This window comes from Canis aureus, chromosome 34, assembly GCF_053574225.1.
Source record: "Canis aureus isolate CA01 chromosome 34, VMU_Caureus_v.1.0, whole genome shotgun sequence".
NCBI classification, from domain to species: Eukaryota; Metazoa; Chordata; class Mammalia; order Carnivora; family Canidae; genus Canis; species Canis aureus.
The window spans coordinates 27057312-27082854 of NC_135644.1; the positions used below are offsets into that span (position 1 = coordinate 27057312).

At 43.0% G+C, this 25543-nt stretch overlaps 1 protein-coding gene and 1 long non-coding RNA gene across 5 annotated transcripts in view; one reads left to right on the plus strand and one right to left on the minus strand.

Moving 5' to 3' along the window:
• ACVR1 (activin A receptor type 1) overlaps window positions 1-25543 on the plus strand; it is a 127309-nt gene that overhangs the window by 20613 nt on the left and 81153 nt on the right. The window contains exon 1 of one of the 4 annotated variants that reach the window (XM_077883333.1): window positions 25219-25366. The exons of 2 other annotated variants lie outside the window; for them this stretch is intronic. The gene's annotated coding sequence lies outside the window, so the exon portion shown is untranslated. Of the gene's footprint in view, window positions 1-25218; window positions 25367-25397; window positions 25526-25543 lie in introns of those variants that run through there. One more of the 4 variants, XM_077883334.1, reaches the window with a different exon arrangement.
• On the minus strand, window positions 10546-11921 carry LOC144304691 (uncharacterized). Its single transcript, XR_013371626.1, has 3 exons — window positions 11455-11921; window positions 11286-11349; window positions 10546-11203 (listed from the first exon to the last, which is right to left on the minus strand). It is a non-coding gene; the product is annotated as an uncharacterized LOC144304691 (long non-coding RNA).

A 25543-nucleotide genomic window follows, 5' to 3' on the forward strand; every position in this document is an offset into this window, starting at 1 on the left:
TGAAGCGCCAGGCGGGCCCTCAGGGCCGACTGTGGCCTCCTCAGGGGCCCCTGCGTGGGGGAGGCGCGGGGGGCTCTGTCCAGCGCCCCGGGCCGCCCTGCCTTGTACCCTCTGCGAGCCCTCGGCCGCGGCGCCTCTGCAGGGTTAGGACCTCTGCAGGGTTAGGGATGCAGCGCCGGGAGGTGCCCATTCTACCTGTAGACACTGTGTCTTTTCACGGATTGTTTGTTTTCACCTATAATAAAGTGCAGCTTCTGTTGATCCTTCGGCCATAGTTCTCTTTTTAGCTATAAGAAATCGGGAAGAATACTGTAGTTACGTGATTAGAACTGTCCTTCCCCTCATACTCTTAAATTTTTTTTTTTTTTTTTTAATTTATGATAGGCACGCAGTGAGAGAGAGAGAGAGGCAGAGACACAGGCAGAGGGAGAAGCAGGCTCCACGCAGGGAGCCCGACGTGGGACTCGATCCCCGGTCCCCAGGATCGCGCCCTGGGCCAAGGCAGGCGCCAAACCGCTGCGCCACCCAGGGACCGCCTCCCCCCCCCTCCCCCCCACCCTCTTATCTGAGCGCGATGTTTTTGGAGCTTCTGTGGTCTTGCCCGCCTGTTGCGCGTGTCTTTGCCTGCTTGAAAGTCTTTAAAGGTCGGTGTTTAGAGTGGATTGCATTGCGGTACATCTGACTGGATTTTCTGTCTTCCGATTTTTTTGACTTCCATGCTTGCGCGGTGCAGCCCAAACTGCCGTAATTCCGACAGCCACGTAGTCCTACTTAGGTGAGGTGACTACCAACAGGAATCTCAAAAAGTATCCTGTTCTGTCATAGCTGCCTCATATCTAGGTGCTGCTGCTACATCCTGGTTCCCTCCAATTCCACGTGTCCACTTGTGCTGGTTTTTTTTTTTTTTTTTTTTTATTCCCTTCACTAAATAGAAGACCTTACCTTTACCTGGAGTAATTTTCAGTTTGTCAGTTCTTACATGTGGCAATAACCTTGAACATTTTGGATTCCCTAATGCATCCTTTGAATGCACTAACCTACAGATACATCTGCTTATCTTTTTGTCCATCTTGACCACAGGTATTTCGTAAGAGCCTTTGTCAGACAGACGCCTTGCCAAAATCTAGAAGTGTTTCCTTGAACTCACAGTTTCAGAGTCTTATTGAAACAGGAAATTAGGTTAATCTTATATGACCTGCTCTTAGTATTGGGGTCACCAGGGATTATCATCTGCTAAATGTTTAAAATCCATTCTCAAATCTTGCCCAGGACTTTGGTCTGTGTCTCTATAGTCTGTTAACATTTTCCCCTTGTTTAAATTTTTTAGAGCTTTTATTGATTATTTAATCCTTTCTGACTTAGTTTTTTACTGGCTTCTTTGTACCTTTTCCACCAAATTCTGGAATTTTCTGAGATAGATTGTTTCTCTCTCTTTTAATTTCCATCCTCTTAAGATTCTTTTTTTAACAGTTTTTTCATTTTATTTATTTATTTATTTATTTATAAAATAATTTTTATTGGTGTTCAATTTACCAACATACAGAATAACACCCAGTGCTCATCCCGTCAAGTGTCCCCCTCAGTGCCCGTCTCCAACTCACTCCCACCCCCGCCTTCCTCCCCTTCCACCACCCCCAGTTCGTTTTCCAGAGTTAGGAGTCTTTATGTTCTGTCTCCCTTTCTGATATTTCCCACACATTTCTTCTCCCAGTTTTTTCATTTTAATTCCAGTTAGTTAACATACCATGTTACAGTGGTTTCAGGTGTACCATATAGTGATTCAGCACTTCTTTACATCACCCAGTGCTCATCACAAGTGTGCTCCTTACTCCCCATCACTTATTTCACCCATTCCCCGCCCCCCACCTCCGTTCTGGAAACCAGCAGGGTGTTCTCTATAATTAACCAATTTCTTGGTTTCTCTCTCTCTTTCCCTTTGCTCATTTGTTCTCTAAAGTTCTGAATACTTTCATTATCCAATAAGGTGGCCACTAGCCACAGTCTACAGAAGTTCTCGGGTGTATGGAATTGACTGACTTCAAGTTGAAAGCCAGAGCAGGAAACACTGACACATGGAGTAGAAGGTTAAGTTTGACTATTCTGGGAATCAGAAGAAGAGCACCAAGGAGAGAAGTGGCCAAGATTTAACCAGTCAGACTTGCCTGTTGCTATTGCCAGATTATCCATGTATGGTATATTCGTTGCCCTGTCTGTTGCTAACAATGAGTCATTTTGCAAATAAATATTAATAAATTTTTATGTAGAGTATTTTTTAAATAAAAACCCTGTGGGTAGTGATAATAAGTTTTGGAAGCAAAATAAATCCTTAAATTGGTAATTTTGACATGTGATTCTGCATAGTGCTACTAACCTATTCAAATGCTACATATTTGTTGTCATTTTCTAGTGTTTGCTTACTCTTATATGCTTCAGTTTTGTAAGTACTACCAAGCTTAACATTTCTTATAAAAGCTTGTTAAACATTTCTTGTAAAATATATTCGTAATAGTAAAGAGTGAAGAATATTGGGAATGTTTTAAAATAGCTTGTGATTTCAAGAATTCCCAGGAATCCCAATTGCTGCTTCTCAGATCCCAAAGGTTGATGTCTGTAGGGAATAATCCATAGTGCTTGTTCCCAAAACTACTTGATCCTGATCTAAAATGTGGTAGGTTCAGAAATTATGATTAAGAGTTTAGAAACTGTTAAGGCAATTTGATGTTGCCGCTATTGACATGTGATCAGTGGACTCAACTCACTGGACAGGATTTCTTACATCGGTTTTGATCCATTCTAGATGGTAAATTCAGTTGGATCAGCACTGGTCTAAATGAGAGAGTGATGGCTTCAACCAGGCTTGGAAGCATGAGAAGAGGTTGATTGGAATCAGGAAATGCTTTGAAGATTGAGCCAATGGGATTCATTACTGGATTAGATGCTGGAGTGTTCTAGATTATCTTTCCCTCAAGTACTTCATTTGTAAAATGGGGAATGTTATGAGAGCTACACTCAGGATTGTTATATCTACCTCAAGTGTTTCTCTGAGCTTGCTGGAAATCCCTTGCATGTGGTGCTGCTAATGTAATCTTCCTAATCCAGTTATATAATTTCCTTGACCCTTAACCCATCAACTACTCACTGTTGCATTTAGAAGAAGTTTTAAACTGTGTAGGTTGACTTTTAAGATGTGTGGCATCTTCCTTTAGACTCTTTCCCATGGTTGTCTTATACCACGACCTCTCATACTCTTGGCTGTGCTGTTTCATTCAGTCTGTTGCTGCACAATAAATCATCCCAAATGTGGTGGTATAAAATTCCAAGCATTTTGTTATGATCATAGTTTAGCGAATCTGGATTTGAACAGTGCACAGCAAGGACAGTGTGTCTCTATTTTACTGTGTCTGGTGTCTTAGTTGAGAATGTTTGAAGTTTGGGGGCTGTAATCACCTGAAGTCTCATTCACTCACATGTCTGGTGGGTGATGCTGTCTGTCAGCTAAAACGCCTACATGTGGTCTCTCTGAGCTTCCTCAGAGCATGGCGGCGGAGTTCCAAGAGCAGGTGTCACAGGAAACAGGAAATGGAAGCTTCTAGTTTCCTGAGGATTGTTCCTGGCAACTGTTACAGTGTCACTTCCACCATATTCTATCGCTCACACAGTCACATAGCCCAGATTCAAGGGGAGGGGATGTAGTGCCTGCGCCTTGGTGGGAAGAGGGCCAGTGAATCTTGGGGCCATGTTTTAAATCTACCACAGCCTACTGTTAGCCGCCTTCCTCTGTACTGTGTCTAATTTTCTCTGTCAGCTGCTGTCCCCCCATCTCTCCCTCCCCTCCTCCACTCTCTCTTCCCACCCCAGTTCAAATGCCATTTCTTTTACCATGCGCCTTTGCCATATCCCATTCTCTGGTGAAAATCAGTGTCTCCGTCCTTTAAGTGCTTCATTATTTTTTTTCTTTATTCGTAGATTATAAACTCTTTGAAGGTAAGGACCATATCTTGTTTACCTTTGCGTAATCTAAGCAGATACAGTCCTTGATTGTACATTCAGTATCGAACTGAGTCTCAAATTTGGGACCCAGATGGGTTGGGACTTGGCAGCGGTTAAGTAGAAAATTTTAATGAGAAAATTAAAAACTTTCCTTTTAATACAGATTGTTTCAAAGATTTTTTTTTAAACTGGCTTTCTGTTGAAAAGTAAGACTTATGAACTTTTCTCCCCATAGCATAACATTAGAGGAGAGTAGCTTTTTGATACTATCTTCTTCCTGTCCAGTTCAATTCCTGCTACCCATGCCTTACTGTTTTTACAAACTGTGAGTTTTAATCTATTACTAGATCAATTTAGTGAGTCACATCCAACATTAGAAATAAAAGGGAATAGAATTTCGAATAAAAACTCATGTATTGCAAGAGTAAGAATTGCCTCATGAAATTTTTGTTTTGGTTTTACATATGTATGTATGTAATGGGTTGAAATGTAAGATATTTGTTACTACATTTGGGGTCAAAAAGCTTGAAAGACTGTTCAACTGCCTTCTAAACTCTTGGTATTCTAATTCCCTCCTTCCCTCCCTCCCTGCCTTCTTTCCTTCCCTTTTTAGATTTATTGCTTTTGATATTTTTAATAATCTTTTCTGAAAAAGATTATTTTAGAGGGAGAGAGAGTGAGCGTGTGCGTGTGTGCACATATGTGAGCACACGTACTGGGGGAGGGGCAGAGGGAGAGAGAATATCAAGCAGACCCCCTGTTGGGTGCAGAGCCTGAGGCAGGGCTCTATCTCAGGACCCTGAGATCAAAACCTGAGCTGAAATCAAGAGTTGCTTTTTTTTTTTTTTTTTTTTTTTTTTTTTTTTTTTATGATAGTCACAGAGAGAGAGAGAGAGAGAGGCAGAGACACAGGCAGAGGGAGAAGCAGGCTCCATGCACCGGGAGCCTGACGTGGGATTCGATCCCGGGTCTCCAGGATCGCGCCCCGGGCCAAAGGCAGGCGCCAAACCGCTGCGCCACCCAGGGATCCCCAGAAATCAAGAGTTGCTTAACTGAGCCACTCAAGTGCCCCTGATGGTTTTTTTTCTAAAGGCTAATCTGCAGATCTCTTCTGAGGACCTTGTATACACCATCGTTTATGCTCAAGCTTTTCTTCACTTATCTAGCCTCTTTTTATAATAAACCTCACTGTTCCAATGTGACCTATTGCTTTCTCTTCTCTTTTGGAGACTTTAAGCCTAGTCTTCTGTCCTCAAGAGGAGAAGAGGTGAAATTAGATAATTCCTTTTCCTCTTTTATGTTTTTATGGAGGTATAGCACACATATTGTAAAATGCACACATCCCTAGCAAACAGCTCAGTGAATGTTGACATCTGATTTCATCCATGTAAGGCATCATGCAGATGAAGATAGAAAACATTTCTATCATCCCAGAGCTTATTCTTTTTTTTTTAAATAAAGATTTATTTATTTATTCCAGAGAGAGAGAGAGAGAGAATGAGAAAGCATGTGCACTCACGGGGTCAGGGAGAGGCAAAGGGAGAGAATCTCAAGCGGACTCTGTGCTGAGCACAGAGCCCTAACTTGGGGCTCCATCCCTCAATTCTGAGATCATGACCTGAGCCAAGATCAGCGTCAGATGGCCAACTGACTATGCCACCCAGATGTCCCAGAAAGAGATTTATTCTTAAATCCTTTCTGGAACAAGGTGGGTGAGTGGGTGAGTAAATTAGTAGATTCTATCTTCTGAATCCTATGGCATATATAGGTAATAATGTTGAATTTTAAAGTGTATGAAGGTCTAAAGCAATTGAGTTAGGAAGTGTTAAGATGGAGAATGTTGAATATGAATTTTTGAAGAATAAGACAGGACCAGCATAGGTGAGCCAAGGGGAAGAACAATGAAGCATCACTTCCAGAGGAATTCAGAAGTTTTATCTGAATTTCAGAGGAGAAAGCATAAAACTTAGTTTGGGATTGCCACTGTAAAAAGTCATGACAAACTTAGTATCTTGAAACAACACAAATGGTGTTCTCTTAGAGTTCTGGAGGCTCTGAGAGAAGAGTCTCTTTCCTTTGGCTTGTGTCTCCTTTCCTCTGTCTTCACAGCATATTCCTTCAGTCTTTCTGTTGTCACACCACTTTCTCACTGTAGTTGAGCCTCCCTCTGCCTTCCTCTTAACAGGACACTTGTGATTACATTTAAGGCCAGCCGGATAATCCAGGATGATCTCCCCATCTCAAGATCTTTAGTTTAATCACATCTGCTGAGTTCCTTTGTCATAGAAGGTAACGTCCACAGATTCTGGGGATTAGGACGTGGACACTTGGTTTCTGTTCCTCAAAGAATCCTTCTTCACAACAAGAAAGTCTGTTGGATATTTGCTTTTAGTTCATTCTCCTTTTTCACATTAAGTTACTTTTCCTTGAACACTCCATTGCACATTTTATTCCCTGGTTCAGATGTCTTTGGTGACTCCCCTATTAACTAATAAAATTAACATGACCTAGATCGACATTCCACTTGCTTTCTCCAGCATGTTCTACATTCAGGCTTCTCTCTCTGGTCTCTAGTGCAGCAGCATGCATTTCCTCATTGTGCTTCCACTACCACTGGCTCTCTGCTTGCAGTGCCCATGGTGCCCTGGGCCATCCTCCTCCTCCTGCCCAGGGTGTCCTGTACCATTCCTGCAAGGCCTCTTCCCTGAGCAGCATTTTCCTCACCTTCTGTGTTCATTTCCTAGGCTTCCAGAACAAATTGCCACGGTCTTGATGGTTTCAAACTCCAGAATTTTATTCCTACACAGTTGAGGAGACCAGAAGTCTGAAATCAGGATGTCGGGCCTGGCTATGCTTCTCTGATGTCCCTATGTGGGGATCCTTCCCTGCTCTGCTTTCTGGTGCTCCAAGCGATTCTTAGTTTGTGGCTACATATCTCCAGCCTCTGCTCCATCTGCACATGGCCTTCCCTTCTCTCCATGACTCTCTGTGCCTCTTAGAAGGACACTTGTTGGAGTTAGGCCCCACCTGAGTAATCCAGGACATTCTCATCTCAAGATGCTTAATTTAATGATATCTGCAAAGACCCTTTTTCCAAATAAAGTCACATTCACAAGTTCTAGGAATTAGGATGTGGATACACCTTTTGGGAGGTGTATCTCCCCATTCAACCCATGACACATCTCAGCCAGCAGTTGTGGTTTATTTCCTTGACCTCTTGACATTAGTGACATAACTTTAGACTTGGAACCCCCCATCTTTGTCCTGTTATTTTGTGCTTTAATGGATAATTCCTGCCCTTGAAGGCAAGAAGGTTTCTTTTGCCAAGCAACCCTTAGCTCCTGGCAGGGAGCTTAAGAAATGATAAAGAGGAGTTTTTTTTGCTTTTTTTTTTTTTTTGAATAAAACAGAAGCATGTAAGCATCCTGGCATGGTGATTGTCAGGGTGCTATTTTGAAATATAGCAAGTCATCTTTCTCAGTGTTTTTGGTTTATTAATTTCTGGTACGTTGTGTGGGGAGCTTTTTACATCTCAGAAATGTCCAGTGAGTAGTCGGGAGGGGGGCAGCTCTGAAACAACGGAGGAATCCGCGGGGCAGGGCAGGCCCGGTGGGGATGGTGCGTTCGGAGCCCTGCCAGGTGAAGCTCCGAGGCCACTTGGCTGGCAGATCCATCACTGTCTGGAATTTGTCTTACCTGGTCTCTTGGAAATCTTAGGCTTCACCGGAACCCTTTCCAGTGGATTCTTTCCAGACCGAGGTGCCGCCCCTCGGTCTCCCTGAGCACAGTGGAGTGCACCGACTCCGCCTGGCTGCCCCCAAAGGCCAGCCTCACCATGTCATCCAGGCTACAGGCTCGGTCTCCTTGGCCTGCCCCACAAACACAGCTGCCTTCCCCACTATTTTCTTTATTGGGCGTAATTTCAAGGTTATCTGGTAATACCTTTTTTTCTTCAGTCTCAGTCTTACTTTGAATGGATGCTGGCTGTACAACCCTATTAAACTTTAAGCTGATTTTTTTTTTTTTTTGTCCTAAGCATTTGAAGGTGACTGATTTTCAGCCTTTTTTGGTGTTTTCAAGGTGGTTATATCTTCACTTGGAGTTTTATTATATCTGAATCCTGATATATCTGCTTGAGGCTGTGAAATGTAGCCATTGCTTGTGGTGGCAGTGTCTGTGGCAAGGGTGCTCCCTAAGGTGCTTGCTGATCCTCCCCTGTGACGCAGAGACTTTTTAAAAAAAACAGATTTTAGGGATCCCTGGGTGGCGCAGCAGTTTAGCGCCTGCCTTTGGCCCAGGGCGCGATCCTGGAGACCCGGGATCGAATCCCATGTCGGGCTCCCGGTGCATGGAGCCTGCTTCTCCCTCTGCCTGTGACTCTGCCTCTCTCTTTCTCTCTCTCTGTGTGTGACTATCATAAATAAATAAAAATTAAAAAAAAAACAGATTTTATTTATTTATTTGAAAGAGAAACAGAGGCAGAGAGTGCATGCATGCATGGACAGTGGGGGTGGGAAGGGGATGGATGTGTAGAGGGAGAGCGACAAGCAGACTCTGCGCTAAACACGGAGCACAGATCCTGACCAGGTTCCATCTCCCAACCCTGAGATCGTGACCTGGCCAGAGATGAAGAGTCTGTTGCTTAACCGACTGAGCCACCCAGGTGCCCCCCCAATGACGCAGAGACTTTAATGGGATGGGTAAGAATGCCTGATGCTTTCAGGCAAGTGTGGATCTGAATTTCATTCTGTCACTTTCCAGCTGTGACATTACTTATAGCTTCCTTGAGTTTTGTCGTCTGTAAAATGGAGATCATAATTCCTGTTGCATCGTTATCCATGTTGGGGGGATCAAGTGATAATGTACATGCAAATCTGGCACTATCTGGGTACCCTGAGAAATGTTCAAAAACTTGTGGCTGCTATTGTTATTCACCTTGCAGGGGAAAACCGGGATTCTAGTGGTATCGAGCAATGTTTCCAAGTCCCCTGCAGTAAGATCCTAACTTGCAGGATTTACGACACAGACCAGTGTGTGTTGGGTAATGCTGTGTTGAATATGTCAGTCCTTATAATCTGGCCGTATGGTTCTTTATTTGCCCAGGTTCTTTATTTGGTTTGTTTGTAGAAAGATAGAAAAATGGCAGGGATAAAAATACGCTTACTATTACTGAATGGAGGCATGTATCATGCTAGCTTTGTAAAGTTATACTTTTCTTTAGTCCAAGGCCTCTGCCTCCAAAGTCAGTGGGAGGGTAGACTACAGAATATGGTTCAATGAGTGTTAAATTCATATTTTTAGGAGTAATCTTGTGACTGTTAAAGTCTGAGAGCTTTATTCTGTATCACTTGGTTTATATAATAGAGATGTGATTAAATACGTTGTTTTTTGTACTAGGAAAGCTTCAGTTCATACACTGCCTCACTGATTTTCAGGGCGAAAAAAGAAACCATAGTAGATGAGCCTTGGAACAGACCCTTGCCGAGAGGCAACATTTTTGGATTAAAATGATTTTCCTTATAAGTCCCTCTGTGTATCAGATCATTTCAGGGAGAAAAAGAAGGAAGGGGCATAAAGTGGTAGAAATTGGGTAAATTGGGCCATCATCTGATGCTGAACTTTGTTTTTGTGAGTGGCTAAGACTTTTTCCAGAGTTATTTGGTTCATGAGATGAAGAATTCCTTATATAAAGGGGCATGTGTTCTTCTAATGGAGGGAAACTCTCAGATTTAGGTCCTTAAGCAGAAGACATGTGGTTAGATGCGTGAAGGTCCTTCCATGTGGAGTTTTCTGCCTGAATGGAAACTGCATGAGGGTAGGAACTTGGTCACATTTGCTCGTATGTGTCCAGAGTTGAACACAGTCCCTGGCTGCTTGTAGGCGCTCAGGACAGATTGGTCAAGTGCATGGGGCAAGGCAGTGAACTTGGTGTAGGGTTCAGAATACCCTCCGTACTTTGTGCTGGCTTTTTCCTGGACTGGCCTTTCCTTCGGGTCAAGAAGTTGTTTGGAAGAGAGAGCCATGCATCCTAGGGACATGGCATGTTGAGATGCCAGCTCTATGGGTCGTGCCAGGTATGGACGATGAAATGGTACAAAAGATCTTATCCAGGGTCTTCCTCAGCATTTGGATCATTGTGGTTTCTGTGCTTCCATGGGGGCTGTAACAGAAGATATTTCCCTAGAATGATCCCTCGTAAAGTACAAGGGAGAGCTCTGATTTAGGTTTTGGGTGGATCTTCAACCATCAAGCCTAAATCAGTCTTGAGAATTTTGGATTTTTTTTTTTTATTGTCCTTGAGAAACAGCAAGACAAGTGCGTCATTCATTTACATGATTTCCCTGTCTAAGCAGTTTTAGTGGGCTTCCTGTGCTGCGTTCTGCACCAGAGAGGGAAGAGTCAGGGCACCGTGCTCCTTCATATCTTCCAATAAAAGAATGACTCTCGGGGCCTGGGATTCAAACCTAATGATCATCATGATGCAAAGGGGATGAGAGTGGGCTGATCTTGTTCCTTCCTGCCTCTCTCCCATCTTTTGTGATTTTGACCCTTTTCCCACAGTATTTTCTAAGCGCCAAACTGAGATCTTAATCATATGAGTTTCAACTTTAAAGTCTCATTTTAATCTTTGGGGCCCAGGAGTCAGGTACAGATGAGAGGAGGGTGGGGAAACAAGGCTTGCCTGGGGATTGAGTAAGCTCTTGCACACATTTCATAATTTTTGCTGCTGCTGGTTGTGCTGAATTTCTGGCGGGGGGTAGGGGGGGGATGGAGGTGGAGAAGGCCTGCAGTGCTATTACCAACAAGGGAGCAGGAATTGTGGTTGCTGTCAGGCCGGCAGCCAGGAGGATATTTATAGTTGTAGTGAGTGGCTGTGAGCCCACCATGGTTCTGGATCTGCCTCCTGCCTTAAAGTTCCCGGTGTTCTTGAACCGAACCCTGCCCTTGTTGGCCAGACAGTAGTTAATGATAAAGCGGGTGGCTGCGGGATGTGGCGCGCGTGATGGCCTTGGCGGCTTGCAGCCTGCAGGTGCTTGTGCTTTGGCTGACCTGAACCCCTACGGAAGAGCAGGTGTCCCCCTCCATCCTCTGGTCAGGGCTCCGATGATTTCCTGGCCTTTCTCTGAGATGGCATCGTCGATACAGTGCTGGTGGAGCCTTGCTAGCCAGGCTCCGCTTCCTCTGTGCCACATGGGCCAGGTCATGTTTAGATCTAAGACACCAAAAAGAAAGTGCAGGTCATGCATTTAGTTTTCTCCACTCTCCTTGAATTCAGGTTGCAGATTTATACTCACTGTGCCGAAGGGGCAAAATCAGGGTGATGCTTTGCATATTTTGGCTCCCGTTAGGGTATAAGAACTAGAAGGGAAAAGTGAAAGAGTAAGTTCTCACAGGAAACAACCAAAAATACAAAAACTTTTTCTTGCTTACATGGTAAGGTATAACATATGTGTTTGTGCTAACCGGTGGGTGTTCTTAGGATGGAATGATGGTTCATCTGTTAATTTGCATTTGCAAGTGACAGAAAGCCCAGACTGGCCTTAGTAAGATGAGAATACGAGGGTTGCCATCCTCAGGAGCCTAGAGTAGGGCAGGTTTTAGATCTGGGTTGACCCAGGATTCAAGCAGGTGTCCCTGGGACCCTGTTATTTTCCCTCTAATTCTTTCTTTGCCGCCTCCAATCTTAGTCAGATTCTCCATCCATGGTAGTAAAATGGCTGTGGCATATTCTCTCAGGTTCGAGTATAATGAGAAAATCAGACTTTCTCTTCTAGCAGTTCCGGCAGAATTCCAGGAGTCACTCTGACTGGACCAGCCAAGGTCACATCCCCCAATGGAATGCAGTGTGTCGATTGGTCTAGTCCCTCTACCCCCAGCACTCAGGAAAGAAAGGGGCGTAGCTCCAACCCAGGTCAAGGGGTTGTTGCTGGAAGTGGGGGGTGGTGTTGGGGAGGCAGACAGTTCCTCCAAAAGAATTCCGTGCATCACTACGAGGAGCCTTTGTTACCATGAGAGAGTACTGTTACGGAACCTCCTGGGTTGTTGCTTGATGGTTACGACGTTGGTTTTCAGGAAGCCATAAGTTCTTGGTATGGTTTCTAGGTAAGTCTGACATCCCTTAGAAGCAGAGGGCCAGTGATTTTGCTGATGCCCCAGGGATGCTCACTGCAGGGTGTCAAATTACAGGAGGTCTTAATGGATGCCATGCTAGGTGGCTCTACAGTGTGACATTAGCTCAATTAGCTTTCACTGTATGCCATTAAATCGAAGATCGTAGCTGGACAGCTCTTCTTGACATATGTTTTGTTTGTCCCTGAAAGCACGTGTTCGGTTTCTCTCTGGCCATTCAGATTCATTTTGAGTGACTGTCTCGTCAGCTAGGGGCTGGGGAGATGGGAGGAAAGGCTGCATTTTGGCAGGACTTCAAGCCTGGAGCAGCATCCTGCAGCCAGCACCATAAGCTGTATAATTTGTCCACGGAGGCCTATGCATTATAGAAATGAAAATTCCTTCTCTGACAGCATTCATTGCTTAGCACGCAGCAATTTGGCTGTCAGAAACAGCTGGCCCTGTGGGGTGGGACAATGGAAAGGCGAGAGCAGAGAGAGGCCAGTGCTTACTCAAGTCTCCCACTGTGGGAGGATCAGGTTACTGAGACCGTCATTAACAACAGACTGCAAGGGGCTCTAAGGCAAAGCTTCCAGTGAGCAGGAGCCTGTGGCGCAGACAGCCAGTGATTTCCCCCTCTTTTTTGCTGAATGAAACAAAAAGATAAATTAAAAATAAACTATTAACCTTTGCTGACTCTCACATCTTGGCTTTTCCAAAACGTTCTGATTGTGCCTTCTGTTTGGTGATGGGCATTTCTGGGGAAGTAAATCCCTTCTAAGTATAGTTGTTATTGGTGCATTCTAGAAAACTTGGAAAGGACAGGGGCGCAGAGCAAGAGGGATTGCCTGACAACTGCGTTTTTGAGGTCTGTAACTTTTAGTTTCTACTTATGTAGAAGGAATTGGATGAAAAGATCAGCATTGGGGACCCCCTGAGGCATGTTGAGGCATGGAGTAGGGTGAACCCCTGGCCCCCGACCCCGCACCCCCACCGGTGCAGATGCCAGAGGCAGGACCGGGACAGCGGAGCCCTGTGGCTTGAACCTGCTCTGCCGCGTGAATCTGCAGTGTGGCTGGCTCTGTGCATTTTCCTGTATTGATTCCATGACTCACGGAGTGATCTAAGCAAAAAGCACATTTAAACTACAGAGGAGACAGCTGTCTGTTACAAGGGGACATATTTTCTGGGTTTAATGGCGCCAGTTTTTTCCTATTAGTTTGTACACTAGAGATGTACTTGCTTGGTATGTGTCATGAAGGGTCTTTTTTTTTTCATTTTTGAAAAAGAAATACAGTGTTCTAAAAATCCTCTTTTAAATATTATTCCTTTTTTTTTTTTGAAGATTTTATTTATTTACTCATGAGAGACACAGAGAGAAAAAGAGGCAGAGACACAGGCAGAAGGAGAAGCAGGCTCCATGCGTCAGGAGCCCGACGTGGGACTCGATCCTGGGCCTCCAGGATCACGCCCTGGACTGAAGGCAGACGTTCAACCGCTGAGCCACCCAGGCATTCCCTAAATATTATTCCTGACTTTGGTTTCACAATGGAACTTGCTCCCCAAGGAAGCAGCAATAAACTCCCCCTCACCGCCCCCCCCCTTTTTTTTTTTTTACAAAAGCTACATGTCAAAATGATATTATTTTCATGTAGCAAAGGTCCAGAGGGCGTTTAAAGCAATGCGGTGGGAAATACCTTTGCCTTTTTGAAGTGAAGAGCACTTTGGAGATACTGAGTGGCTCCAGAGAAGTTTGGCTGTTGGAATTTGGTTGTTGTTCAGTGTGGATGCAACTGTCTCACCCCCCCCACCCCCACCTCTAAATCTGTTTCCCTTTTATATGATAGAGGCTGAAGTTCCCAGATGTTGTTTGGATTAAAGATGTGTGTGGGGAGGGGGGGAGAAAAAAAGCTTTCTTAATGATAATAACAGAGTCAGACTGGCTGGTTCTGTACTGACAGGAAAATGGAGAGATAAAAACTCCATTAATGGTGTGTGCACTGCCTAAGTAGCCAATAAAACAATGCTGTCCTCACTGGAAGCCGGTCCCAGACTGGCAGCGCTTCATGCCAACTGCAGGAGACAACAGCTGCAGAGAGGGGCAGAAGTATTCAGTCAAGAGTCTGCCTTACATGACTGGCTTGGGGGGCGGTTCTTTTGTTCTCCTCCTTCCTCCTCCCGTCTGCTCCTCGTCCTCCTCCTCCTCCTCCTCCTGGTCCTCATCCTCCTCCCTCTCCTCCTGCCTCCACTTTTGCCCATTTTCCTTGATGATCCCTTCTTCATGCTCGCTGTTCCAGAAATTGGACCACATCTGATTAAAACTTAATGATTACTCACAGAACGAAGTTGGCTGGTAGTTTCCAAGCCTATTTGTCTGGCTTAGTTTGAGTTTTTGACAATAGAAATTGTTAATTTATATAAAGTGTATCCAAGGGTTACTAGCCTTAAAGTTTGATAGACCTGCTTAGGAAGCAGGAGAATAGTCACTTGTCACTGAGATAATGCTGTAGTCCTCCCCCCCCAAAAAAATTCAAACATCTTTGAATTTCCATGTCCAAAATTAGTAGCAAAAAAAAAAAAAAATTGTTTTCCCCCAAGGTACCTTGTTTTGGAGAGTGGCGAAGGTTGGTTTAGTCCCAATCATGCTCTCTGTGCCTTCTGAGCCCATTCTCTGAGTAAAGCCTCTCCTCCGACCCTAGGCCATGCAGGCAAGGCTGTATGCAGGAGACCTCACTTTAGGAACTTACTGTTTCAGGACTCAAGACAAGGTGAGCTCTGACCGTCTCCAGAGAAGAGAAAGAAAAGAAATGCTATTTGAGTGGTGTAGAAAAGCAGTTCAGGGAATTCAAAAGAGAGGTGATCCAGTGCCCTAGTATGGTCTGTTTCCTGTAAGTTTATAATCTAAGTTACTTTGACTTTTTGATATCTGGTACGTGACGGGAAGAGAACAGATATTTGAGCGTGGGGAGCTCTGTATCTAGACCCAGCAGAATGCTGGTGGTGGGGCGTGGGGGCACCTGGAAGGCTCTGTGGCAGAGGAGAGACAGTCCCACTCCCTTGTGTGCAAGCCCTGTGTCAGGCACCATGCCAGGGTTAGGAGATGCAGATCTGATTTTAGGTGCAATCTGGTTTCCTTCCCTTTTGGAAGCTCCATGCGGATTATAGTGGTCTCACGGATTCTGGCTACAGACTTCTTCCTCCCAGGCCACTTCCAGGCCATGGCAAGGGGCCAGTGGCCATAGCATCTCAAGCATGGTCTCTTTTCTCTTGCGACTAAGGATGGCAAAATGAGGTTCATGGACAAACTGTGTCCTTTATGTAAAACTTCTATGATAGGCATTTTTTAAAAAAAGGTATGTGGCCTTTCCTAGTATAATTTTTATTTAGATGGCAAACTAGAGATACTGTTCTGAGGAAATAGGATTCCTCAATGATTAATATTCAATTAATATTGATTGAATGGCCCTTAAAATAGGACATTTACACTATTGTGCCACCTTGTCTTTTTCTAAATATCAGGCCACAACCATGTTAATTTTATATCTTTGAAGGACTTGAGTGGGGTGCCTGGATGGCTCAGTCCATTAAGTGTCTACGTTTGGCTCAGGTCATGATCTCAGAGTCTTGGAATCGAGCCCCGCCTTGGGCTCCCTGCTCAGCGGGGGGCCTGCTTCTCCTTCTCCCACTGCTTGTGCATGCTCTTTTTCTGTCAAATAAATAAATGAAATCTTAAAAAAAAAAAAAAATAAAGGACTTGGGTGAGTTCCAGATGTGAACTCTTTGGTTTTCATTTTTAGATATTATTGTATAAATGGCTCCATAGTGTTTTTGATAAATAAACACTTTTTATTATTATTTTTTATTTGTTTTTATTTTATTTAAGATTTTTAATTTATTCATGAGAGACAGAGAGAGAGAGAGAGAGAGAGAGAGGCAGAGACACAGGCAGAGGGAGAAGCAGGCTCCATGCAGGGAGCCCATGTGGGACTCGATCCCGGGATCCCAGGATCATGCCCTGAACGCTCAACGGCTGAACCACCCAGACATCCCTAGCACTGTATATTAAGTTAAAGGTGTCATTGGCTGGTTGGTTGGTGGTGATTTGCGTTCAGTTTTCTCCTCCCTAGATAACCCTTGAAGGATAGAATCTGCAAAGTCGTTATCAGTGTGAAGTTTTTTCTTGAGTCTGTCAATAAGCCCTACTGGTTAAGGGATCTTTGCATTTACCATTGATTTTCAGTTCTGCCGTGGGCAGAGCTAGATGGCAGTCCATTGTGAGTATCACAGGTCGTTTATTATTTATTTGAGGTAAAGGAGTTTTGACATACTTTAGAGCAGATTCAGCACCACACTCCCCTACGGCTTCTGTTATGTCTTCTAGAGTGAGAAAAGAAGGGAATTCAAAGACAAGCCAAAGTAACTATAGTTTTTAGTTGTTAAAAGGTAAGAACTATTAAGAAAAGGAAGGAGAGAAAAAAAAAAAAAAAAAAAGAAAAGGAAGGAGACAGATTCGGTGGCGCAGCGGTTTAGCGCCGCCTGCGGCCCAGGGTGTGATCCTGGAGACCCTGGATCGAGTCCCACGTCGGGCTCTCTGCATGGAGCCTGCTTCTCCCTCTGCCTGTGTTTCTGCTACTCTCTCTCTCTCTGCATCTCTATGAATGAATAAATAAATAAAATCTTTTTTTTTTTTAATTTTTTTTTATTTTTTATTTATGATAGGCACACAGTGAGAGAGAGAGAGAGAGGCAGAGACACAGGCAGAGGGAGAAGCAGGCTCCATGCACCGGGAGCCCGACGTGGGATTCGATCCCGGGTCTCCAGGATCACGCCCTGGGCCAAAGGCAGGCGCTAAACCGCTGCGCCACCCAGGGATCCCCTGCGCCACCCAGGGATCCCAAATAAATAAAATCTTAAAAAAAAAAAGAAAAGGAAGGAAATGAGTATCACAAAAGTTAAAATAATGGTTGTAGTAGTAGCAACAGCATCAGCAATAGTGGCTTACTCTTTAATGGTACATGTATGTCAGGTTCTGTTCTCAGTGCTTTACATATTTTCACTCTTCTAGTCCTTCTAATAACTCTGAGGCAGGCACAACTTTTTTTTTTTTTTAATCTTAATTCTATAGTTTGAGGAAATGTGGCCCACTAAATGAATGCCCCTAAGGCTATAAGATAGCGAATTGCCGGGCCTCGGTTCTAACGTAGGCCCCTTGTCTTAATTCTAAGTTTTAGCTACAAGTAGGGGAAGAAGAAGGTATGACTGGGGTAGGGTATGGAGTGCTGGTCATTTCCTATGAAACATAATAGGACCTGCATTAAAGGTTGCAGTCGCATTTTAAATCTGGATTAAATGTATGTTCATACAATATGTATCCATAAATCATACTGTATTTGAAAAATGACACATGTGGGTGTGAGATACTTACATTCTTGATGTTTGATGTACCAAAAAACCCTATAGTTGCAAACCACTCTCTCCCTTTAGAAAGAGAACATATTCATATACAGAAGTTTTGGAAGCTTTTTCCAAACCTGGCATACTACTTCCGTGGAATATTCATATTTATTTGCCTTTTTTTCCCCTTAATTACCTTACATATTGGATCTTGCCTTTGCCAAAGGCATTAGAAGTTGAGTATAACTCTGAAGTAGAAGTGAAAGCATTTTGTGTGTGTGCGCGCGTGCAAGCTAGAGAACTTCCTACAAAATTATATTTAAAAGAGTTTCTAAACATGTATTTGATCTATTCTTCCTACATCTGAAGTGAAAAATGATGGAAGGACATCTCAGTGTTTTGCTAAACCAGTTTAAATTTTGGTCGTGAGTTCTCGGAGACTCTGTCGAGTTTATGCTAGAGCGTGTTGTCTTAAAATAAACCTGACTGCACCGCAATGCTGGTAGAACCAACAAAAACGCTGCTCATGAAACAACTAAAATTTTATTAAAAAAATGATTACCTAGGAGTTTCCTCCCTCAATACTTATTGCTTTCAGAATTAGAGCTAGCAGAAGCCAGCCTTTTCCTTCCTGCTGATTTTACAAAATAAGCCATCCTAAAACTTCTAGGACATTGTCATTTCCCTCTGGGATCTAAAAAAGTAAAAAAAAATCCAAATCAGGGAGACAAATATTTATAAAATGGATGAGGGTTTAGTGACCTGAAGCTCAAGCACGAGTTTTCTCAGAATTGTTGACAGTGCGGATGGTAAACAGGCGGTCGCTCGTGTTTTATTTCCTGTGAATCCCGGGTTGGGCTTTCCTGGTCCCATCGTCTTCCTGAAGGAATTCTCCACGCCGTGGTATTCAGCTCACTGTGTGGCGCCTGCAGACAGCAGTCCCCACTCAGTGCTTCTGTGCCTGGCGGGGAGACTACTTTGTGACACTGTGGGTCCCTCCGGGGTCTTGGAGTGTGACAATTTAGTTTGCTCTGAAGCTTCTACTGCCTGGGTGAGGGCAGAGCTGACGACTGTCGCTAGTCCTCCTTAGCTCTTGTTTTTCCAGGGTAGAAACCTGTGCAGCATAATGTTGGTATGTTTTAAAATGTGTGTGTGTGTGTGTGTGTGTGTGTGCGCGCACATGTGTACATACACATGTACCCAAATAGATACACAGTATATATGTTGAAGGGGTCAGTTACTTGATCACATAGAGCCCCTTTTAAGTGAGAATGGTGTTATTAAAACCACTATGAGGAATGAATTTCACATTACAAATTCTGGCCCAGTTGGGAATTTGGGTTATTGATGGTAAATATAGATTGTTTGTATTCATTGTCGGGTAAGTTGTTTCTTAAGAGTTGCGATATCACAAATGATCGAAAAGCTGATGTTTCAACTTGTGCTGATGTAAATTAAATCACAGGTGTGGAATCTTGAGGCTTGCGATGAAAAGTCTGCTGCTAACACAATCAACTTCAGGCATGTTTTATTATATAGAATTAATCTACAAAAAATGAATCCTGGTGCAAAACTATGTGTTCTAATTAATAGCAGTCCAAATAATTCCATTAGTGGACTGAATGCTTAATGACTCTTGAGGTGATTAAAAGTATAGAAAATCTGTTTTGTGGTTCCTCAAATAAAAATTACTTGGGTAAGGGATCCAGAAATTTAGGTGTCATACGTAATGTAGTCTGATAATAATAGCAGCACATGCTTCTGGGAGCAGACCTCTCTTACCCTCCTACCCCATATCGGTCTGACCCCAAAGCATCCTTGGAACCCAAAAGAGGAATCCAGAGGGATTTGCCCTAATCGAGGTAGGCTGGCCTCAGTCTCTACTCTTCGCTTGCCATATCTTTTCTGCTTCTGTGTCTTCCCTTTAGTTTTCTCTGTACAGCTGGCATGGCCTTTCTGAGAGCCCCTTCTGTTTTAATTTTCTGCCAGTTAGCATCAGTTTGAGCAGATTTGGTCTGCTCATCTGTTAGGTAGGTGAGGACTACGACTCAGACAGTAACATGCTCAAGATTCCGGAGCCTAGGAAATGACAGACTTAGGTTCAGTTCCCAAACTGAACGGTGGGATTCCAGAGCTTCAGCTCTGTCCATAAAAATGAGTTGGGAGACACAATATGTCTACATTGTAAATAGCACAGGATACACTTACTCAGGTTCTTAAGCTTTATAGAAAAAGTCCTAAGAGTTTTCAGACTAATTTTTTTTTTTTCAAAATGGTTTTGTTGAGTTAGTTCATATACTGTAACATCCCTCCCTTTCATGGTGTGCAATTCAGTGGCTTTGAATAAATCCACAGAGTGGTATACCTGTCACCTATCCAATGTTAGGCCATTTTCATCACCCCAAAAAGAAACCATCAGCATATAAGACTGATTTTACAGCTAAGATCATTGAGGTAGAAGCTGAAGGTCGGGCTCCCAGTCATCCAGTGCACTGGGTGAGGGTAGAAGCTGAGCTCCTGGACCAGCCCCCCAGTGGGCACCAGTGTTTGTTGACTGTGTCACAGAAGCCTTTGGAATAGTACATTCTAAACTTGTTTTTTTTTTTTTTATTTAAAACCTGTGTTCAATTTTGATAAATTATCTCACCTTCTCGACAGGATTTAAATTTTTTCCAGGGGCACCTGGGTGGCTCAGTCAGTTCATCATCTACCTTTATGTGTGGTCATCAGGTCCAGGGGTCCTGCTCAGTGGGGAGCCTGCTTCTTCCTCTCCCTCTGCTCTCCCATGCTCATGTTCTCACTCAGACTTTCTCTTTCTTTCTTTCTCTCATAAAGAAAAAAAAAATCTTAAAAAAATTTTTCTTTTCCAAACACATACTTTATTATGTCTTTGGTTTTTCTAGAATATATATGCCACACCCATTCTTTGGATTGGAGAATCATCTGCATCTCCTGACTTCTAGGTCATCTACATTGCAGGTTTGCTTGAACATATTAAATGAATCAATACAGTCTTGATTTAAAATGACTCATGCATTAAGCAATTTCATGCGTAAACTTAAAGTAAGCCCAGCCAGTGAGTACTACTAATAGGCAAGTATTCCTTGGATCTTCCTTCTCTTTTCTTTAATATTCAACTTTGACCATTTCCTCCTTTCTGTTGCCTTCTTTATATCATTAAATTAAGCTCAGTTACATTATATAGCAGTTTATGTATGTTTTTTTTCTTCCTGCTCTGTGGTATAAAAAGATTGGGGCTGAGGGGGTAGGGAATCAGCAGTGGGATGTGGAATAACCATTAAGAAGATAGCACTGTCATGGTAAGAAGAACTCCTCTTTTGCCAACTCTGGCCCCCAGCGCCTTGACTGGAGACATCTGAAAGGAGGCCAGGGAGTGAAAGGCTAGCTTTGGGAATTGTACAGGGGCTTGGCTCTAAGGGACCACCTTGGGAAGAATTTTCGGGGATAAAAAACGCATGTTTTTCTTATAAGATGAAGTGTCTTCTTATATTTTACTGACCGCATCTCAGTTTCTGATAGTATTACAGTGTTATCATAGTATTCAACTGCAATTTTCAAGTTACTTTTTTATGTATATAATTTAGAAAAATATGATGTTCTAAAGTGTTGGAGTAGGGAATAGTTCCCTGTGTATGTACATAAGTCAGTGGGAAACTATGGCTTGGTGTATATGTTTAGCTTACCCATTGTCTTTTCTTTTTTTTTTTTTTTAAAGATTTTATTTATTTATTCATGAGAGACACACAGAGAAAGGCAGCAACACAGGCAGAGGGAGAAGCAGGCTCCATGCAGGGAGCCTGACATGGGACTTGATCCCAGGACTCCAGGATCACACCCTGGGCCGAAGGCAGGCGTTAAACCACTACTGAGCCACCCAGGGATCTTCCCATTATCTTTTTGTATGAAATAAGAAACACTTTAGTTCTCTCTTAGTTTCTATAATTTAGAATTTGAGGAGGGTTTTTTTTTTTTTTTTTTTTGCCTTGAATTAAAAGCCATGACAACACTAAAAGTGGATTCTGGTAGGCCTACCTCTTTTTTTCCATTAGCATAATTATTTCTCAATTTTTATTGTTCGTTTTTCCTTTGGAGAATCCATCTTATGCTTTGCATCCATTATCAGGGTTCACCCATTCATCCATCAACATTTATTAAGGACCTATTGTTTATAAGACTGTCCTTGATGTTTTAGAGATGAAAAAAAAAATGCTCCTTATCTTTAAGGAATCACAGACTCACTAAGCATTGAAATTAAAAAAAAAAATGTACTTTTTAGGTGCCATGGAAATTAAGTTTTGGAACAACAGATGGTGCATTTACTCCAGACAGGGTGTAGGCATGGGGGCTTCAGGGAAGGCTTCTATCAGGGGTGATTGGTGACCTGATCCTGCACCATAGGGATTTGACAGATGGAAAAAAGACATTTCGTGGGGACAAGGGTAAAGGCAGGAGGTGAATAAGATTGTGGTGTCTTCAGGGTGCTATATGGCACAGTTAGGGTCAGAGTACTTGTAGGGTGATAACTGAATGAGGTTGGAGAGGACACAGGCCAGGTCATGGAAATCAAGAATCTGCTCATGCTTAGGAGAGCCATTGATGGTCAAGCAGAGGAAAGAGCTCAGTGGTATTGATTGAACTGTTGGCAGGTACCCAGAGGAGATCACCAAAGAAGCGGTTGGAAATATTGCTGGTTGGAGATCATTGGAGCTGAGACAAAGGCAATGGTGGGGTTTTTAAGGTGAACCTCTCAGTTTCCAACTGTGTCATCAGGGTTCATTGGTGGTTCCATTGCATGAGATATGACATAAAGGAAGACTGGCAGGTTTGGAGTGGTGGGTGAAGTGGACTTGATGACTTTAGTTTTGTTTATCTTGATTCCTTGTCCTGGGAACAGGGAATATTCTCATGCCTCTTGAGAAACTTCTTGATAGATACCCCCCCTACTGTTCTACTTCTTTTTGTGCATTTTCTTACTCAATTATCCTTCAGTTGGCAAACATATTATTGGTAAGCAAATTAAATTAAAAGCAAACGTGTATGAGTTAAGAACCAATTGGCTAAATTAAATGAAAAATGTTATTTTTACTTTTTTTTTTTTTAATGAGTGGGTTGTGTGCCATCTCAGTACAGGGGTAGATTGGAAAACCATTTTTAATTAAAGACATAGCCTTTCTCTTTGGCATAATTCTTGAGGAATCCTGCTAGCGATTGTAAAAGAAATATCTAAACAGAATTTTTGAGCTGGAGGGAAACATAGCAACTTGGGCCACCACTCTCAATGTATTATTAGGGAGAATGGATGCTAGAGAGGATAAGTGACTTGCCAGTGCCACACAGCTGTGGCACAGGGATGTCTAGCTCCTCACTTCAGTGTTTTCTCCACCATACATTGATGACTGCAATAATCCCATCAGCATGATGGAACAGAGTTGGAAGAAGTATAATGTTCAAGGCTGCTCAGTCTCTGGTAGACCGAGGTACCTGGATTCTTGATTTTCATCTTCAAATTAATCTCACTGTTCATCAGTCAGCAAGTATTTGTTGACTAGTATGGAAGGGTTGTTCCCAATTATTATAAAACTAGAAGATAATTAAGTGGCTGGCTGTGTTTCTCTTTAAGAAGTTGCAGATTAGTTTTTCAGATGACTCATTATAGGACTGGCAACTGCTTATAAAGTGCATAGCTCGCCTGACGTAATTATGACTATGTGGTATATGTACACGTATGCATACAGTCACAACAAAAAAAGAAAGCCATAAAAATGTTGCTCACTTTAATTTTTTTTTTTTTTTATTTTTATTTATTTATGATAGTCACAGAGAGAGAGAAAGAGAGAGAGAGGCAGAGACACAGGCAGAGGGAGAAGCAGGCTCCATGCACCGGGAGCCCGATGTGGGATTCGATCCCGGGTCTCCAGGATCGCGCCCTGGGCCAAAGGCAGGCGCCAAACCACTGCGCCACCCAGGGATCCCTCACTTTAATTTTTTAAAACTTTACTGGGTCTTTTTTTTTTTTGTTACTTTGTTCTTTCTGCGCACGGGGCAAACATTTTCCCCCTCCTAGCCTCAGAAATGCCAGTATGCCTATGGGCAAATAATCTATTAAGCCAAACAGACAAAGAATGTTGGTTGCTTTTTATTCCGTTTATTCTTGGTAAACCTTAATTAGGGAGAGTGATCTGGTAAAAATTTTATTTAGGTTGGTAGTTGACATAAATATTTTCAAGAGGGCTTTGGAAGAATGGTTTTTAAAAGCTTTAGTTCTCTCTTCATTTATTTTGGTACCCTGGTTTTGTAGTAGCCCTATCAGTGTTTCTGGAAATTTCTGTAGATACAATTTTGAAAAACTTAACCTTAAGTTTGGAGCTGTTTAGTTAATAAATGTATTAAGAAAACTTACTACCATTCTAAAGTTAAGACTGCTTTTATGAAACAGTAGTTTTTCTACAATATTTTATATGTTTATTTTGTGTGTGTGTGTTGGTCTGTCCCACTCAAGAGTATTTAGCGCATTTTGTACTGTTTTAAATTAAAGTCTAGGGTAGACACTTAGCCATTTAGTGAGAGAGAAGTTTTCTTTAGTAAGTTTATGAGCTTGAAATTATGAATGCTTTAGATGTTTTCTAGTTTTTTTTTTTTTAATTTTTATTTATTTATGATAGTCACACAGAGAGAGAGAGAGGCAGAGACATAGACAGAGGGAGAAGCAGGCTCCATGCACCGGGAGCCCGATGTGGGATTTGATCCCGGGTCTCCAGGATCGCGCCCTGAGCCAAAGGCAGGCGCTAAACCGCTGCGCCACCCAGGGATCCCTGTTTTCTAGTTTTAAGCTTCATTCATTCCACAAACATTTAAATCGGTCTGGTGTGATGCTAGACCAGGTTGTGGAGGTCCAGCAGGATATTGGACACACAGAGTCCCTGCTTCCAAGAAGCTTCCCTGTTGAAGCTTTGCTAATGTCAATCTAGTGAGCATATAACACAGGAACTCCAGAGTGAAGTTCAGGAGAAACAAAATGCCAGACACCCCATTAGAAAACCAGAAAATCTGGTTCTGGCCCACGTGGGAGGCATCCCTGCGAACTCGAACTCTTGTAAAAAGTGCTTTGAGATCATCAGCTGATGAAAGCCTCCATAGTTTTCTGTGTGAAGGTAATCATCAAGGATTGCCACATTGCTTTGAGACAACAGATGAAACATGGGGATGGGGATTGCCGATGTCCTGCAGGAATTGGATTTACCTTCATGAAAGCTGACCCAACAGACTGAGAAAGGCAATCTAATTACCTGGGAAGTCTAATTCTGTTTTGAGAACATGGGTTGGGAGGGTGGAAGAAATGACATGTTCCTCCATTCTTACCTCTTTCTGTTATTCATCCCTCTGTACACTAGGTGTTCTGATTTCTCACCTAGAACCCTTTGGAGATTTAGAGATAGCTGGAATAGAGCTACTTGGGTTTGGGCGAGTGGGGTGGCTTGAAACTCGGATCTCATCCAGGAACTGACATGATGACATTGATCAACCACAGACTCATTAGCTGGGTGAGGGTTAACAGGACTTGAAAAAATTAACACCTGTGGTTAATTAGGGAAGATATTAAAAATAACAGGGAAAATGCAACAGATCCATTGGATTTCTTTTTTCTTTCTTTCTTTCTTTTTTTTTTTTTTTTTTTTGTAGGCTCCACATCCAGCATGGGCTCAATCTCTCGACTGTGAGATCAAGACCTGAGCTGAAATCAAGAGTTGGCTATTTAACTGACTGAGCCAGCCAGGCACCCCAAATCCATTGGATTTCTTTATTGAGCTACCAGCTGCCCTACAAGGCCTACCAAAGGCTTGCTGTGTAATTGGTAACATCAGCTGAGCAGAAATGCCATTTCCTTCCCAAACTAGTTAATAAGACACCACTGGGCTTTGCCTCGGGACAGCAGTAATGAAAGGAAAGGACAGGGCAGAAACGGCGAAGGAAAGAGAGAAGCAGAGAGTTACGTGGGCTACCTAGGAGTGAGGTGTGTGTGTTTGTCTGT